Source organism: Agelaius tricolor, unplaced genomic scaffold (genome assembly GCF_023055355.1).
Source record: "Agelaius tricolor isolate 1412-34295 unplaced genomic scaffold, bAgeTri1.0.p SCAF_56, whole genome shotgun sequence".
NCBI classification, from domain to species: Eukaryota; Metazoa; Chordata; class Aves; order Passeriformes; family Icteridae; genus Agelaius; species Agelaius tricolor.
Window position 1 is genome coordinate 584,077 of NW_027269316.1, and position 18,026 is coordinate 602,102.

Consider the following 18,026-nt stretch of genomic DNA (forward strand, 5'->3'; position numbering starts at 1 on the left):
CAAAAATTGCTGGGTGACCTACAGTGGCTGCGCCCCATTGTTGGTATCCCTAATGAACTGTTAGATGAACTTCGACCTTTGCTAAAGGGAACTGATCCGGCACGGCCTGTTCGTATAACCCCTGAACAGGTTGAGACACTGCAACAGATATTGGACTGTGTCACACAAGGCAGTGTTCGTAGACGTGATCTTGATCTTCCTATACAGCTGACAGTTTGGTGTGGACCAAAATTTTTACTGGGTACACTTACTCAGCAAAACAGAAAAACGGGGGAGATATGGGCCTTGGAATGGATATCTCCTCCACTTCAACAACATAAGACCCTTCTTCAAAAAATTGAAATTTTAGCTGATTTGCTCAAAAAGGGTCGTGAATGGGCATTACAGATTATGGGAAAGGAACCTGATCAGATACAGATACCAATGAAGAAAGATACATTGACCTGGTACCTAACAAACAGCATCGAATTACAAGAGGCCCTATTGGGAGCCGGTAGTGTGACTGCCACTGATGATATTCCCAATATACCATTGAATTGGATAGGACAGTGGGGTTAGATTCAATGCCCAAAAAGATCACTAAAGCCCTTGTCGGATGCTATAACTGCTTACACAGATGCAGGAAGAAAATCCAAAACTGCTGCAGTGACCTGGCAAGAAGAGGGACAATGGCATCATCATATACTCCAAGCTACCGAGTTGGACACTTTGCAAACGATGGAGCGATTGGCTGTTGTATGGGCCATGATGCATTTCTCTGGACCTCTCAACATTGTAACAGATTCTTTGTATGTTGTAGGAGTGTGTGAGCGAATAGAGGATGCCTCTATAAAAGAGGTTCAAAACAGGAGGTTACATGATCTGTTTATGCAGCTGCAGAGAGCAATTAAGCTAAGAAAGCATTCTTTTTGTGTTATCCATATCAGAAGTCACAAATGGGATATTGGTCTGGGAGAGGGTAATATGCGAGCAGATAAATTAGTCTCAATCACACAAGCAACTCCGATTCCCAAGCAAACCATAGCCAGAGAGGCACACTCCATGTTTCACCAAAATGCAAAAGGCCTTCATAGAGAATTTCAGATATCTATGGAGGAGGCACGGGCAATAGTCAAAGCCTGTCCTATATGTAGTCATCATAATGGAGGCTGTGGATTAGGTCTGGGCGTTAACCCAAGAGGGCTGAGCACAAATGAGACCTGGCAAATGGATGTCACACATGTTGCTGAGTTTGGGAGGTTGAAGTACATGCATGTTACTATAGACACTTACAGTCATTTTATATGGGCCACAGCACAGACTGGTGAGAAAGCAGGGCAGGTAGAGAGACATCTCAGTAGTTGTTTTGCAGTAATGGGAGTGCCACAGCGCACCAAAACAGATAATGGGCCTGCTTACTGTAGCAAAAGAATAAAGCAATTCGTGCAAATGTGGGGGATAGAACACGTAACAGGCATCCCTAATTCTCCTACAGGGCGAGCGATTGTAGACAGAGCAAATGGTACCTTGAAAAGATATTTGAGTAAATATATGGATACCAGAGAGCCACAAGAAAGATTGTTAAAGTGTTTGTTTGTTTTGAACCACTTGTGTGTTTTTGGGGAAAATAGGGTTCCTGCTGTGATTCGTCACTATGTACAAGAAACAGATGGTGTAAAGAAAGATGTATGGGTGAGATACAGAGATCCTAAAACAGGACAATGGCAAGGTCCTGCTGAGGTGTTATATTGGGGCCACGGATATCTTTGTGTTTCTACCCATGCAGGATCTCTGTGGGTACCTGCTAAATGGACCCGAGCAGCTGTGTTTGATGGAACACCTCAATCAACTGAGCGAAGAGGATCGCCAGCGAGTGGAGATGAAGCTGTTGATCATCCTTCGACCGATACTTCTTAAACTGAAAGGACAGTGTGATGCTGCCATCGATCGAGCAGTTGATCGGTGCAAATCTATTGATAACATATTAAGCTTGCATTCAATGTTTTCTGATTTTGAATCTGAAGGGCCTAGGGATTTAGCTTGTATTAAGTGTCAAGATAGACGTTGTGCTGCATGGATACTGCTTTTTTGTGGAGGTTGTCAGGAAACTAAGTGGGTACATCAATCTCGATTAGCTGAACTGTGGTGTGGAAAGTGTAGTTTCTATTGGCAGATTAACTCTTGGCAGAGAGATCTTAAATCGTTTACAGGACTACCTGGTCTCCAAGGGTTACAGTTGTATGAATCCCCAGAACAGAAAATCCTTGCATGGTTTAGATGGGAAATACAACATTTAGTCAAACGTGTTTTAGGGCTATCTCAGTCGTATATTTTGCAGACTAAGTGTGGTAGAAATATTCCTCTGTCACAGTCAAGTGTGATAGGTCCTATTTCGGAAGGTCAGGATCCCAACCAAGTGTGGGAGGATTGTTTGAAGAACCTAAAGAAGCTAAATCTGAGAAAGAAGAGATATTCTTAAAAGTTTGTGACAGACATGATGGCTGGGTGGTTCAAAATAGTGCCTGGAAAGATCAGGGTGAGATGGAAACTTTGTGCTATTGTTTTATTAATTTTTGCTTCTTTTGTGAACAGTGTAGACCATCAGGCATGGGCCCCACCTCAGCCCAAGACTAACATATGGGTCACCCTGGCAAATCTAACTAAACAGGAGACTATTTGCCTGTCATTGTCTTCTCCTGGCAATCCATTCACAACCTGTTTGGTTGTATTACCAGCAGATCCCTGGCCGTGCCCTTCACATGTACCAACTTGTAAGGTCAGCAATGCTAGGACGAGTGTGGATAATTGGGATCAGTGGATTTCTCACTTTCCTATAGCACCACAGGAACCCCAAGAGTTGGAGCTGTTAGGGTCAGTGATGGCAGATGCATGTATTCATTTTAACCATAGAAGCCTGTTGTCAGTCAAGAACCATTCTAATGTTGTAACTTCCAGCATGGCTGTCTACTGTAATGCATCGGCCTGGTGCAATTATACAACAAAGAGAGTGTCAGTCTCATCAAATGACCCTATTCAATTGCCAGCAGGATATTTCCTGATATGTGGAGACCGTGCTTGGGCCGGTATCCCATCAATGCTGCACGGGGGACCATGTACACTTGGACGGCTGTCTCTACTTACACCTAACATGTCCATGATACTAAACATGAGCCGCCGCCATCGTAGAAGCAAACGAATGGCTCATGCATTTGCTGCAGACTGCCGGGATGATGTAAAGTTTTGATCCCCAGAGGCCATAGTTGCAGCATCTTTCTTAGCTCCAGGGGTATCAGCAGCACGTGCTCATGCTATTTTAAATAGGTTAGGATGTTGGCTTGCTAAACAAACAAATGCAACTTCTTTAGCGATTTCTAGTCTTTTGCTTGATGTTGATTCTATTCGCCATGCGACACTTCAAAATAGAGCTGCAATTGATTTTCTCTTACTTGCACAAGGCCATGGTTGTGAAGAATTTGAAGGCATGTGTTGCATGAATCTTTCTGATCATGCACAGTCTGTTCACTCACAGCTCTCTGAGTTAAGGAGGTTAACTGGGAACTTGCAGGTAGAATCAGGCCTTGGTATTGATGGATGGCTCAAATCTTTAAGCTTAGGATCATGGTTACGCTCTATTGTTAAGGTTGGCATTGTAGTAGCTATTGTAGCTTTGTTGTTAGTATTAATTTTGCCATGTTTTTGTATATGCTTACAGAATATGGTGCAAAAGATGATAGCTACCGCATTTAATCAAACCATGCTTGTTCAACAGAAAAACGGGGGAAATGTGGAGAGCTTTGTGGATAATTGGCTAGCTGAGAAAGGCCACTTCGATGTGGTACCGTTGGATAAGGATAGGGGAAACAAGCTGGGGATTAAGTAACCAGTGTCCAATCACTGACAGAGGTCATGGTGACCTTGGCTGAAACAGGAAGATGGGGGAGAAAATAGTTTGCCAGAAAATGAAGATAGCCTAGGTAGAGTAGCTATAAGAATGTAAACATAGAAACAAAATAATCATTAGAGCATAGAAGTAGGTGTGGTTGATCTAAGTGTGCTTCAACCAATAATGAGCTCAGCTTTTGCAATATGTATAAGCTTCATTAACACCAATATAAATATGTGTGAGTGATCAATAAACTTTGGGATTTGCTGTTCACGCATATTGTGTGATGCAATTCTTCCGCCGTTCACGACAGAGTCCAAACACAGCCCAATGCCCCTCTTATGTCTCTGGCAACAGCAGCTCTGTTGACACACTTAAAAACTGGCAGCTGGACCCGGGTCAGCAACTGGAACTCATAGAGGGAGTTCACCTTCTGGGCAAATGTGGCAGGCAGTTAGCTGGGGCAACTCCGACTCCATCCCCTCCCGCTTTGACCAGGTGCTGTTGGTAGGCCAGAGCTGTTCCATTTTTCTTGGCATGACACCACAACTGCCGTCCTGGGCTGCAGCAGTGAAAAAAGAAAAGGAAAAAAAAAGAAGCAAAGAAAACTTTCTTCCCCAGATCCAGGAATGGGAGTTGCCTCAGGCAACTGTGGCAAAAAAAAAGATGCTGCCAAATGCTCCAAAAGTCCATGGAAAAACAAAAGAAAATGAAGGGGAACTTCTGCCTTGTGCTGCCTCAGCTTTCCTGGTCAGAACCAAAGATAAAAGCAAGAAAGCTTCTGCCTGAATGCCCCTGACCTTATAAAGGACCCTGGCACTCACCAACTTCCACAGCTCTGTTTCTGGATGCTGGGTCTTAAAGAGAAACTAACAATTCCAGACATATGACAATAGTGCAGATAGATATGGAATCTAATAACATTTTGGTTACCCAGGACAATCTACTAGGCCATTATACTCCTGTCAGTCTGATGTGTCAGGCCATCTGATCCTCACAGTCTAATAAACCTTGTTGTCCCTCTCCATCACCTGGCTTGAGGCAGGACCACTCTAGTCTTGGTCATTGGATTCTCCACTTATTTCTTGTAGAAACAGATTAGAATTCCTTTGCATAGGCTCAGGAGTAAGATCAGTGTTGAAGAATACACTTACTGCAGGTACCTTGTTGTGCAAGCAGCAAACAGTGCCCTGGGTGGCAGGATATGGCTGGAGCTCCAGGCAATGAGTCATTAACAGGCACTGACTTTTGCCTAACAAAGGGCAAGCAGATCCAGAGACTCTGCAGGACCCAGCAGAAAACAAGTCCCAAAACCACCATTGGACCAAGAGGTGTGTACAAAGCAGGGTGAAGAACAGACTGTAAGGGTACAAAAGCCCAGGGATTCCCTTGTTCTGGGTCCCTCCCCAGAAGCACCCACCTTAGCTATTATTGTTTCACTGCATCACAATAAATTACTTAAAGGAACCAGACGTCTGAGACTGCTAAGGGAAACCTAGGGTCAAACCAGTATGGGAAACTTGTCTGACAGTGTGAGTGTGGTGTCTGTAAGGAGTCAAACAAGGCACTCATCAGTTTACTGGAGTTGCCCACTGTACAGGGGCTTTACTCCTTGTAGTTAAAGTCACAGGTGGCGCAAGTGTGACTACCAGAGTGGCATCTGAATGGTCAGACAGGAAGGTTTCCATAGCAATCAACCCTTCCACTCTGCCTGGGAAACTGCCAGCTGGAGATGGGAGCAGCAACTTTCCTGGAAGGACCCCCATTTATGATTGTTTTTCCTTGCAATTCATGTGCCTGTGTTCTAGGGTCCAGGTAGAATTTCCATCCCACTTCCTCATGTCCTCTCCATGGTTCTGCAGGTAAAACCACAAGCTACCCTGTGGTGCATACCTTCTATATCCTCCCTCTTGAGCAAAAGTACACTTACTGTTAATAGCTGAGATGTGGCTTCATACAGGCAGGGAGAAGGATGTACCCTCCTTGAATTGCTGGAACTACCAGGACAGTTTTTCCAAGACTGAGATGGGGAAGAGAGATTGTATTCCCTGACTTGGTGAGCCACTTCATCCTCTGTTGGTGGTGTATCGTCTTTTCAGATTATTGTTGCCAATGGGTTAGTCTGCAATGATGCGACGCTGTGTACAAACATGGGTCATGTGCATTGGACTTTGTCTGGATCTGTGGGCAACTACGTGTTGTTCAGGTCAAAATAAATAATCTCTAGCATGGCTAATTCTCTCAGGTACAGGATACTTCTCTCTACTGCAATTCATTTGCCTGGGTGACATACAGCATCTTCCTTGAAGTTTTAGCTTTCCTTCATACTTGACAGGAGTTGCCTCCAGAGGCCTGGGACTTGTGTCCCTCTTCCAATTGCCTTGTCAATGCCTACTTCCCTAGAAAGCCATCCCAGCTTCCTGGCTCCCCTACCTTCTAATTCCCCAACTGCTAGCCCCATTATACCAACATCAGAGCAGCCAGGTGATAATGGGCTCACCTAGATGATGGCTGAAATCTTTCCATATCTCCCACAGCTCATTCAGGGATAGGGATTGAGTGATTATCTCTTGGTTTTGTTGTGACTCTTGCTCCTGTTCTTGTGATCCTCCTTTATTAAATGAGCTGGTTTGCACGTTCATTTCTTCTTGTGTGTGAGTGATTGATACTGGCACAGGTTGGTTGTCTTATTCTGCTGCTGTGCCTGTCACCAGCGTTGGAGTGGACGCAGTGCCTGTTGCTGGGGTTGGAGTAGCCACAGTGTCTTGTTGTAAAGGTTGATATATCAATAGCACCTGTCATTTTGTCATCAGATCTAGAGACCTTCTTTTCTCCCTGAGAGACCTAAGAAATTGTGGCAGAGTATTATAGAGAAGATTCTTGGTCAGGCGTGAGAAGTATGACACTGATTATGTGTATGATTAGATTTATTGCTAATACAGTATCTAAATATTGTCAATGCAGTATATCAGCAAGCCTAAAGGGTTATAATACAAGCAGGCATGTTTACAAACATACAGGTTTACAGTCTTTGGCCTTTCAGAATGCACAATTACAAAGCAACAAAGTACCTGTTAAAAATAGGTTAGAAACTGTTGTAAAATAGTTGTTAATTGTTAAGCATGGACTGTTAGTTTGGTTATTATATTGTAAAAGGGGTTAAAAGGTTAGTTATTAGAAATACGGTACCATAATACACCTAAGTAAAGTGCACCACCTCCCCAAGCGAAACGAGCCAACCTGGACAGAACTGTAATGGGCCAATCAAGCCCCTGAAACCTTCATGCAAATGAAAGATCCAAAAAGAAACCAATTCAGAGGGACAAAAAACAGGATAAAAAGGGGCATCTGACCCAGGGAAGCTGTGCTGCTCCACCTGGAACACTGGGGACATCACTGCTGAAGAAGATCCAGTGCTGGCACTGCAACATCCTCGACGGGAACGCTCCTGCTTGGCCCCCAAGCCCCCATGATTTAGGCCTTTCTTTTTATTATAATAAATGATGAAATCACTTTAGTACCGGGAGTGGGGTCCCATTTCTAACAGCTTGGGGAATCGTCTGGGATATGACCTCGCCCAACCGGTCCTCCACGGAGGGACCTTGTGTCGGTATCCGGGGAAAAAGACGTTAGGCACATGTGAAGCACAGTGGAGTTGGTAAGTATCACCCATCCACGGGAAGAGGGAGGGCCCGAGGCAACAAGGGGGGATGAGTGTGTGTGTGTGCGCGCAGCGTTTGGGAGGGGGCCAGCAGCTCAAGCGGCTCAGAGCCCTGAAGTGAGAGTGGGCCTTCTAGTAGCACAGTTCCGGCTTTCCGCAAGGAGAACGGCTGGGAATGGAGAGAAGTGAAAGAGGGAAGACCGAGTGAGGCGCCCCTCCAACCCTCCTTCTTCTGGCACCCAGGGGTAGGCCCCATCAAAGCCTGATAAGCCATTGCTCTCCGGGTGTGTGGAGGGCTGTGGTGAAAGAGTGTGAGTGACACACAAATCAGCCTCAGCTTCTCGGGCATGTGGGGAGCTGCAGCAAAGATTTGTGACATGCAGACAGCCTCACAGGTGAACTGACACCAGAGGTGACCAGATTTAGGGTCCTTCCCAGAGACTCGGCGGTACTGAAGCCCAGAGGCTGACCTCAAGGCTAGGGGGGCTACAGTATCATAGGACTTTTATAGCATGGCGGCTGCGAGGTGTGACGGTGTTCACAGGGGTTTTCAGATGAGGGAAGAGACAAGGATTTGACTCCATGTTTCATAAGGCTTGATTTATTATTTTACGATATATATTACATTAAAACTATACTAAAAGAATAGAAGAAAAGGTTTCATCTCAGAAGGCTAGCTGAGCTAGGCATAGAAAGGAATGAATAACAAAGGTTTGTGGCTTGGACCCTGTGTGCAAGCCAGCTGACTGTGATTGGCCATTAATTCCAAACATCCACATGAGACCAATCACAGATGCACCTGTTGCATTCCACAGCAGCAGACAATCATTGTTTACATTTTGTCCCTGAGGCCTCTCAGCTTCTCAGGAGGAAAAATCCTAAGGAAAGGATTTTTCATGAAAAGATGTCTGTGACAGCGAGGGGTAGTCGTGTGGCCCATCCTTCAGGGTACAGGGGGTGGGAAGTCCAGCTTGGGCAAGGTGTGGAGGTCCGAACCCCTGACTCTGAGGTTACCTCTAGGGAAGAAGGACAGCCAAGCCTCGAAGGAGGTGGAACGGCCTGCTGGGCCATTTGCTGCCCCCTCACCCTCCCGTGGGTTGGCTGCTCCCCCCTCACTCTTCCGTTGATCAGCTGCTTCTCCCCCGCCCTCCTGTGGTTCAGTTGTTCCCCCCACCCCTGCTTCCCCTTGAACCGTCTGCCCCTCCTTTGTCCCTCTTCAAGTCATCTGCCTCCACTCCAGTGCCTGCTGAGCTGTCTTCCTCCCCCTCCCTCCTGAACTGGCTAAACAAATGCAATCTTTAACACTGGGTCCTTCTTTGCCTAGTGATAGTTCTGACGATGAACTGCCAGTGATAAGCACATCTAAAAAGATGCAGGATCTGTTTCTGTTAGATCTCGTAGCAGATCCAGGCCTGCTGTATCTTGGACTTTGCCTCCCTGTCAGGTGGCTGTGACTCCTCAACACCCTTTGCAATTTTTGGAGCATGTGAGAATGAAAGCAGCTGAAGTGGGGGATTTGAATTTATTAGACAAAATAGGTCCACTTAAAAGGAGGGAGATGGATGCTGCTGCTTCTGGTGGGCCTGTGGCTTTTCCTGTTTTCAAAGTTGCTCCTAATTTCGGACAAGATAGCCATCAGGTTTTTGCATGGAGGGTTGTGCAGGATCTTCAGGCAAAAGTAGATCAGTATGGTGTTAACTCTTTGCAGGTGATGCAAGTGATTTGTGTTCTAAATGCTGATGTACTTTCCCCTTGTGATATTGTTCACCTTGCTATGATTCTGTTTCAGCGAGTGCAGTATGCTGTGTTTCAAGCTACCTGGAAACAAATGGTTGAAAGAGTAGCATTGGACAATATGCAGTTACCTCAGCATGATCCACATCATGCTGTGGGAGTTGATGCCTTGCTGGGCAATGGACTGTTCTCTAACCCGGATTTGCAGGCAAGATGGGACCCCCTGGTTCTGGCACAGGCCCAGCAGCTGGGTATGAGAGCTTTACTGAAAATAATGGAAATGGCAGCTCCTAAACCAAGGTATATTACCATCCAGCAAGGGGTGAAGGAACCTTTTCTGTAGTTTGTGGAGAGGGTTGCTGCAGCCCTTGAGAAGCAAGTAGAAGATGATAAGTTGAGGCAATTTTATGCAGACAGTTAGCCCAGGACAATGCCAATGAAGATTGCAGGGGAATTATTGATTCTTTCTGGGGAGATCCCCTGCTGTCTGATATTGTAGTTGCTTGCTCAAAAGTTGGTTCAGTTGAGCATAAAATGGCTGCTCTGGCAACAGTCATGAAGTCTTCACACAGATGTTCTGCTGGTGAGGAATCAGGGCATGTGAAGACACAATGCCCTCAAACTGCTGGATGATGTGTACACTCTAGGGTAATTTAGACCAATTAAGTGCCTTGTTATTGCTTGTTATTGTTGTTGTAACTTTGGCCACATTGCTAAATTTTGTAAGTTAAGATCTTTTTCAGGTGGTTGACAAGTGCAGGGAAACCTGAAGAGGAATGTGAAGGGGAGCATGTAGACACAAGTACCCCGACGACAATCATGAGCCCTGCCAGAACTCCAGAGCTCTCCATTTGTGAATGATACACAGGGGCCATGAGAGGCTCTGCAGGGACTGATATACCAATAGCTGACACAGTAGCTATTTTGACAAGAGATATATGTAAAGTGCCTCTTGATGCTCATGGTCCCATAGGCCAAGGTTTGAGTGCTTTTCTAATGGGAAGATCTAGTAGCACTATTCAAGGTAATAATGTCCATTTAGGCCTTATTGATTCTGATTATGTGGGACAAATTCAGGCTATGGTGTCTGTTAGTGAACCTCCTGTTGTTACTCAAAAAGGCACTTGTATTGATCAACTTGTTCCTTTTATGAGTTCTGTTCCAACTGTAGTGGACTGGAGTTGTGGCACTGGAGGTTTTGGATCTACAGGAATACCTCAGGTTTTTTGGACTCAAAAGGTAACAGATGAGCATGCGGAAATACAATGTTTGGTCACTGCTAAGGGATGTCACCCAGAAACTACAACAATATCAGGTTTACATAACATAGGAACAGATGGAACTATAATTTCACAGTTTGTTTGGCCTCCAACATGGCCCCTCACTCAATCAACCTTTGGAGTTGTTGGGTTAGGTGGGTCAGCTGCTGGTGCTTTATCTGCTATTGCAATCACTGTGATACATCCTGAAGGTCGACAAGCTAACATCAGACCTTGTGTTACTAATGCTCAGCCTAATTTATGGGGACGTGATTGCTTAACCCAGTGGGGTGTTAAAATTACAATGGATTTTTAGTGGGGGCCACTGGGATGCAGGGCCTTAAACGTTCAGTTGTATCCTTGACATGGCTGACAGATAAGCCTGTCTGGATTGATCAGTGGCCCCTGCCTACTGAAAAGCTTCTTGCCCTGCGAGGCCTAGTGGCAGAACAATTGCAAGCTGGACATATTGCAAAATCATTTAGCCCATGGAATACTCCTGTGTTTGTAATAAAAAAGAAATCTGGTAAATGGAGACTTTTGCACGATTTGTGGCAGATAAATGCTGTGATGGCCACAATGGCTGCTTTACAATCAGGTCTCCCAACACCTACAATGATTCCACAAGGATGGGAAATAATTATCATTGATCTGAAAGATGGCTTTTTTACAATTCTACTGGCTGATCAGGATAAGGAAAAATTTGCCTTTACTGTGCCTTCTTTAAATCACGAGGAACCGGACCAAAGATATCAGTGGACCATTTTGCCTCAAGGAATGAGAAATTCTCCAACTATTTGTCAATGGTTTATGGCACAGGCTTTATCTAAGGTCCAAAAGCAATTTAGCAACTGTTATTGTTATCATTATATGGATGAGATCTTGTTGGCATCTGAAAATAACTAACAATTATTGGCTCTTGAACAATGCGCTGTGACAAATTTAGAAGCCTTTGGTTTGGTTATCAATGGGAAGAAAGTTCCGAGACAGATGCCTTGGAAATATTTGGGGTTGATAAGCACCAATATGCAAATTGTGCCTCAACCTGTAAAATTGGACATTGAAATTAAAACTGTTGCTTATGTACAGAAATTGGTTGGTGCAATAGGTTGGCTTAGGCCATACTTGGGGATAACTAATCACCAACTACAACCTTTGTTTGACCTATTGTCAGGGATTAATTCCTTTACCGATGAGAGACATTTGACCACTGCAGCAAAAAAGGCTGTAGAAGAAGTTGAATTGGCCTTGACATCTAAATTTGTTACCAGGATAGATGTTTCTGTTGGTGTGCAATTATTTATTTTGAGAGATGATGAAATACCATGCAGATTGTTGTGTCAGTGGAATGATAAATGGGAAGATAAATTGCATATTTTGGAGTAGGTATTTCTATCTTTCAGGTCCTGAAAAACAGCTCCAGGTCTGTATGAGCTTTTTGCAGACATCATTATCAAAGGTTGCAGACACTGCCATGAAATCTTAGGCCGTGATCCTGTAATGATTGTCATACCTGTACAACAATGGTATTTTGAGTGGTGTTTTCAAAACAATCATGAGTTGCAATCTGCCTTATCTTCTTTTACAGGTCAAATAGCATATCATTTACCTTCTCATCCTATTTTGAATTTCACTAAGAAGATTCCTTTTCAGGGGAAACAACTTTGTTCTGTTCCAGTGGAAGGTGCAACAGTTTTTACAGATGGATCAGGAAGAACTGGAAAAGGTGCTGTAGCCTGGAAGAAGGATGATCACTGGAAATATGAAGTAATGGTTCAACAAGGGTCTCCTCAGTGAATTGAAATTTGTGCCGTACTTTTGGCCTTTACCTTATTTCCTAGTTCTGTAAATATAGTTACCGATTCTGTTTATGTTGCTAATTTAGTGAAACAGTTGGATCAAGCTGTGTTGTATAATGTAAAGGAGAAAACATTATTTGTTCTGTTGTTGAAATTGTGGACTGTTATTCGTAATTGAAAGCATTCTTACTTTATTATGCATATTCGTAGCCATACATCGCTACCTGGATTTTTTGTTGAAGGCAACACCTATGTGGATTCCCTTGTGGCTGCCTCAGCAGTAAAAACTGTGCCTAATGTGTTACAGCAAGCTGTTCTATCTCATCAATTTTTTCATCAAGGTTCTCAGGCACTATGGCAGCAATTTAAATTATCACACAGTGAAGCAAAGTCAAGTATTTCTTCTTGTCCTGATTGTCATTTGTCTCATGTTTCGCGATATTACAGCACTAATCCTAGAGGCTTACTCCCTTTGCAAGAATGCCAAGCAGATGTTACAAAAATGCCCGAATTTGGCTGTTTAAAGTATGTTCATGTTACAATTGACACCTTTTTTCATGCCATGGTTGCCTCAGAGTTGGCAGGTAAAACAGCTCGGGATGTTATTTGTCACTTTTGCCATGCCTTTTCCATCTTAGGTGTTCCATCACATGTAAAGACGGATAATGGCCCAGCGTATGTTTCAAAGAAATTGCAAGTGTTTTTTCATGCCTGGGGGTTCCTTCGCCCATTCAGGGAGACACAGCAAAGGCTGTGTGGTTGCGTAATTGAACTTTGTAGTTCCTTGTTGTGGTTTTGGGTTTTTTTTTTTACAAAATGACTGAAGACCTTAGTGCAAAGGTTAGAGATGAATTTTATGCTCTGCTCGCTAAATATGATGCTAAACCTTCTCCAAGGGGAGAAATTTGGGCAGAAAATAACTGGTTTAATTTGGAAAATGTTATTGAGAGAATATGTTCTTTACAACATGAAACAAAATTTAAACTGGGCAAAAATAAAACCATTCTCTGCTCAGTTTTGGGAGCTTTTCTCACAGCAGCCATAGAAATTCGCTTTAAGCGAAGAAGTGAGGAAAAAACAATATTAGACTCCCTTCAAAATTTAGTTGAAATTTTGCAAAAACAGATGAAGAACGGAATGAGAACCATTTGTTACGGAATGCACTTAGAGAGGAACAGGTTAGAAATTCAAAGCATATTGACACACCAAAAGAAACAGAGGAAAAGGAAATACCCCACATTAATCAAATTTATCCCCACAAAGAATTAGCTTTGGTGAAAAATTGTGGGGAACACTGTTGTCCCAATTTAAGACCTTTAATTAAAACAGAATATAACCATATTAATGATGAGGATTTTGACCCACACATAACTACTAAAGAAATCCCATACACAGCTACTGAATTAGCTAAATTAAAAAAGAGTATGGGTGTCTCCCTCATGAAACTGAGACAGAATATGTATTTTGAGTGTCTCTTACTGGTGGAGATCAAATTCATTTGTCAGAACAGGAAGCCAGTGAGTACCAGGGACATGGGGTGTTTCTAACAACGGGGGATAGGCATAGCCCATGGTCCCTAACTCAGCGCACAGCTTATTGGGCAGGGGGGCTTAACCCCTTAAAGAGGGGAGACCCCTTGGCAATTGTTGGCAGCCCCGATCAACTCCCGGAAAATATTCACAAAGCTGCCTGCTTACAAATGATACATGAGAGAAAATTAACTACAGACTATGTCACCTATGCAACTGCCTGTAAAGCCTGAAATTATGACCCCTTTAATTCGAGGCCTCCCAGAATCACTTTAACCCACAGCAATTTTTCTCCAAAAAACCATAGCAGATATATCTCCTATAGAAAGATTGGATAGATTTCTTAACCAGAACGACCCCTCTGTTTCTATTGATCCTGGGTTTCCTCCCCCTGCTACCCCTTCTCAGCCACCAAGTTCACAATCTCATTCTTCTGCCAGTAACCGTAAAATTTGGACATGGAGTGAATTGGCAGAGGAGATGCTTAATTACAGTAGAAAATATGGACCTGTAAAGCTCCCAGAAGAGAAATCAGAAAAAACAAAGGGTGTTAGATACATTGCTTCTCCTAACGTAAAACCAGAAAGGGATAAGCAAATTTCTAACCGCCAGTTTTGGTGGTCGTTGGGGATAAAAAAGGGTGTCCTTAGAGATGTTATGGATGGCTTACCTCTTGAAAAATTGAGTAAAATAGTTTCTAATTGGCACTGTCCCAAATCCATCACACCAAATTCCCCCACTGTACAACCCAGCACACCCCTTCTTCCACAGGTTCTGGGCAGTGAGCCAAAGCATTTACCTGCACAAGCACTTGACATTGACCCAAAACCCTCTCCAGCACAGGTTTTGGGCATTGAGCCAAAACAGTCCCCTTCCCCAATTTCAGGAATTGCACCAAAACAGCTTCCGCGTCAGGGAAACTGAAAACTCCGTCTCTCAAGGGTGAGCAGAGAGGCGGGGACTGGTTATTTTTAAGAATGCTCACTAAAAATCACAAAACTGGAGATATATTAATTACAACAATAGCTGGTCCTAAAAGGGCACTTATTACTTTTGTGGCTGATACTGGAGCGCAAACTTCAGCATTAACATATACAGCTGCCCAGAAATGTGGAGTTTTTACAATTAAAAACCAGTATTTTGTTCTTAATGCTTTAGGAACCACAGAAACTATGAATGTAGCTTAGTAAAACTTATGCTTCCAGGAGAGGAGAATCAATTAGTTGTCAAAATGGTAATTGGGGACATTCCAAACAATTTATTAGGGATGGATGTTCTTGTTGGAAGACAGTGGGAAGATTCTGAGGGATTTTTGTGGTCTTTTGGCACGCCACACTTTAACATTAGACTGCCTCAAACCGCACCTTCCTTACCATTCAATAAAACTACTAATGTAAAACAACACCCTCTTCCATCTGGTGCCAGAGAGGGTATCAAACCAGTTATACAGGACTTGTGAGACCAAGGAGTAATAGTTAATACTCATTCTCCTTTCAACTCACCGGTGTGGCCAGTTTGCAAACCAAATGGGAAGTGGAGGCTGACAGTAGATTTTCGCTGGCTTAATGCCAACACAGACCCTCTTACAGCAGCGGTCCCAAACTTAGCTGAATTAATAACATCAATTCAAGAAAAGGCTCACTCAATCATGGCAACTATAGATGTCAAAGACATGTTTTTTATGATAGCTATACAGCCAGAAGATATGGACCGTTTTGCCTTCACATGGGAAGGACAGCAATACACTTTCACTAGGCTTCTCCAAGGCTACGAACACTCCCCCACTTTGGCCCACCATGCTTTAGCCCAGGAATTAGAAAAAATACCCAAACCTGACACTGTAGCTGTTTATCAATACATTGATGACATTTTGGTGGGGGGAGAGGAAATAGAGGTAGTAGGGGAACATCAGCAGAAAATAATGTCTCACTTAGAAAGCTTTCATTTGCAGATTCCCCCAGAGAAAATTCAGAAGCCTTGTCAGGAAGTGAAGTTTTTGGGGATTTGGTGGAAAGGAGGGGTGACATGTATTCTTTCTTTTCTTATACCTCTATTGCATTTGCTGTTGGCCCTCAATAAAGGTGCATTTGTTGTGATTAAACTGACAGTCCCCTGCTGTTTGTCTTTTGCACTTTTGGGATCTAGAAACAAAACATCACAACCCCGCTTGCCCTAGTGTATCGTGACAGGGCCGCAGGTGAATCTTAACGGTGGTAGAATCCTGACTGAGCCGGCTCCTGCCTGGAGCTGCTCCTGATGCTTGGTGGGCCCAGCTGGACCCTGGGCCAGTGGCAGGGCAGGGTTTAGTAGCAGTCTAGATGTTAAAAATCGACTCATCCTGGCCTGGTATTGGCTCTGCAGCCTCCCCTCCACTGCCTGGTAGTCAATGGGGGAGGGGGAGGGGGGGTGCTGGCAGGCACCTCAGGCCAGCTGTGTTGTCTCTCTGCCAGCTGGAAGGGAAAAAGAGCTTTCCTGGTATTTTTCATTTTCAACATGTATTTTTCACAGAGGAGTACAGCTTCTCAGTAGTTCTACAGACTGTCAGTTACACAGAAGCTGTTGCATCACTTCTGTAGATGCCTCCCATGCAAAACCACCACACCACAAGAGAACTGTTTTCTTGTAGAGGTCTCCATAAAATGACAAGAGACACTTCTCTCCCTAAGTAAATTGAAGAAAGACTGTTCTAAAAGTGATAAATGGACTGAATTGTTTCTGTACATTGTGAGTGGGAAAAAAAAGGGTTGTAGGGGAAGAAGTGTTCTAAAAGTTTTATTCTGATTCCTACTATTCTTTCTTTTAGTTACTGTTAATAAAGCTTTCTTTATATCCTTTTAAAGTTTTGAGCCTGCTTTGCCTTCCTCCTAATCCTATCTCACAGCAAGAAATAAATAAGTATATCTGTAGCATTCACATTCTCTGAAAAAATCCCTTCATCCAGGATTTGTCTCCTGGGAAGCTGAGAAGCCTCAGAGAAAAGGAAAACAAATCTTATCTCATTTGCTTCTCCTGTGCTGTGCTCACATGTGGAATGTGTTTGGAGATTGTTTACCCAAAGGTGATTGTTTCAGTGGATTCTGGTGTGAGTTGTTTTGACTCTCTGGCCAATCAGGACCAAGCTGTGGCGAGACTCTGGAAAGAGTGACGAGTTTTTATTATTTTTTTCTCATTTAGTACATATCCTTTCTGTATTCTTTCGTTTAGTATAGTATAATATTCTTTAATATAATATAGTATCATAAAGTAATAAATTAGCCTTCTGAGAACATGGAGTCAGATTCATAATTCCTGCCTTTGTCGGGACATTCCCAGCAAATACAATATATATTCTAGTCAGTGCACTAACATTTAACCAGCACTAAAACCCACCACAACCTGCTATGGGTAGCAACCCCAGAGGCATGGTAGATGGGAGTAAAAAGCCATAGCGGAACTCTGTGATCTCCTTTTGTCTGCTCCAACCAATTAATCAATAAGTATGCCTAAGGAAAACCTGAGATTTTTTTTCCTGTTCCCACTGTCCTTGCCCCCATCAACAGATACTAGTATGACTAATTAAAAAAAAAAATTATTTTGAGAAGTAGGAGGATGTGGGAACTTAGCACATCCCTCTGGATGTCCAGAGTTGCCAAAAACCCTCTCGTGGGGCTCAGAGACCCTGGCATGTTGCCCAGAACACCTGGTGGCTTGACTTTGATCCTCCAGTGAATTGCCACCTGTGTATGAGGACATGAGAGCCACACGGGTTTGAATGGTGCAAGAATGATGTATTTACAGGGTGGAAATATAGATTTGGGGTTTTTTTGGTATAGGGGATATGGAGACAAGATGGAGGAATCAGGGCGTGTCTCGTCCTTCTTCTTTCTTCTTCTTGTTCTCCATTTTCTGCTGTGATGTTGGTACTTGGGGATTGGTTTAGAGTAGAAGTTCACTGTCTAACATAGGTGATAGGTATTGGGAATTAAAAGTAAATATGATATACGTAGTTTGTAGTATATAAAGACAACACCACCTCGGGGGCGGTCAGAGTGCTTGTGGCTGCCTTGCTGTGCAGACCTCAGCTGGGCAGAAAGAAAATTTTGTAGATAAGAAATAATAAACAACCTGAAGACCGAAAAGTGAAGAGTCCAGACTCATTCTTCAGAGTGCGGGCTGCCTCAGGACCATCCCACGCGTCTCGGG

The 18,026-nt window shown here is 43.6% G+C and overlaps 1 pseudogene; it reads left to right on the forward strand.

The window, feature by feature from the left end:
* Positions 1-13,473: 13,473 nt before the first annotated feature.
* On the forward strand, positions 13,474-14,790 carry LOC139604875 (uncharacterized; annotated as a pseudogene).
* Positions 14,791-18,026: the final 3,236 nt, after the last annotated feature.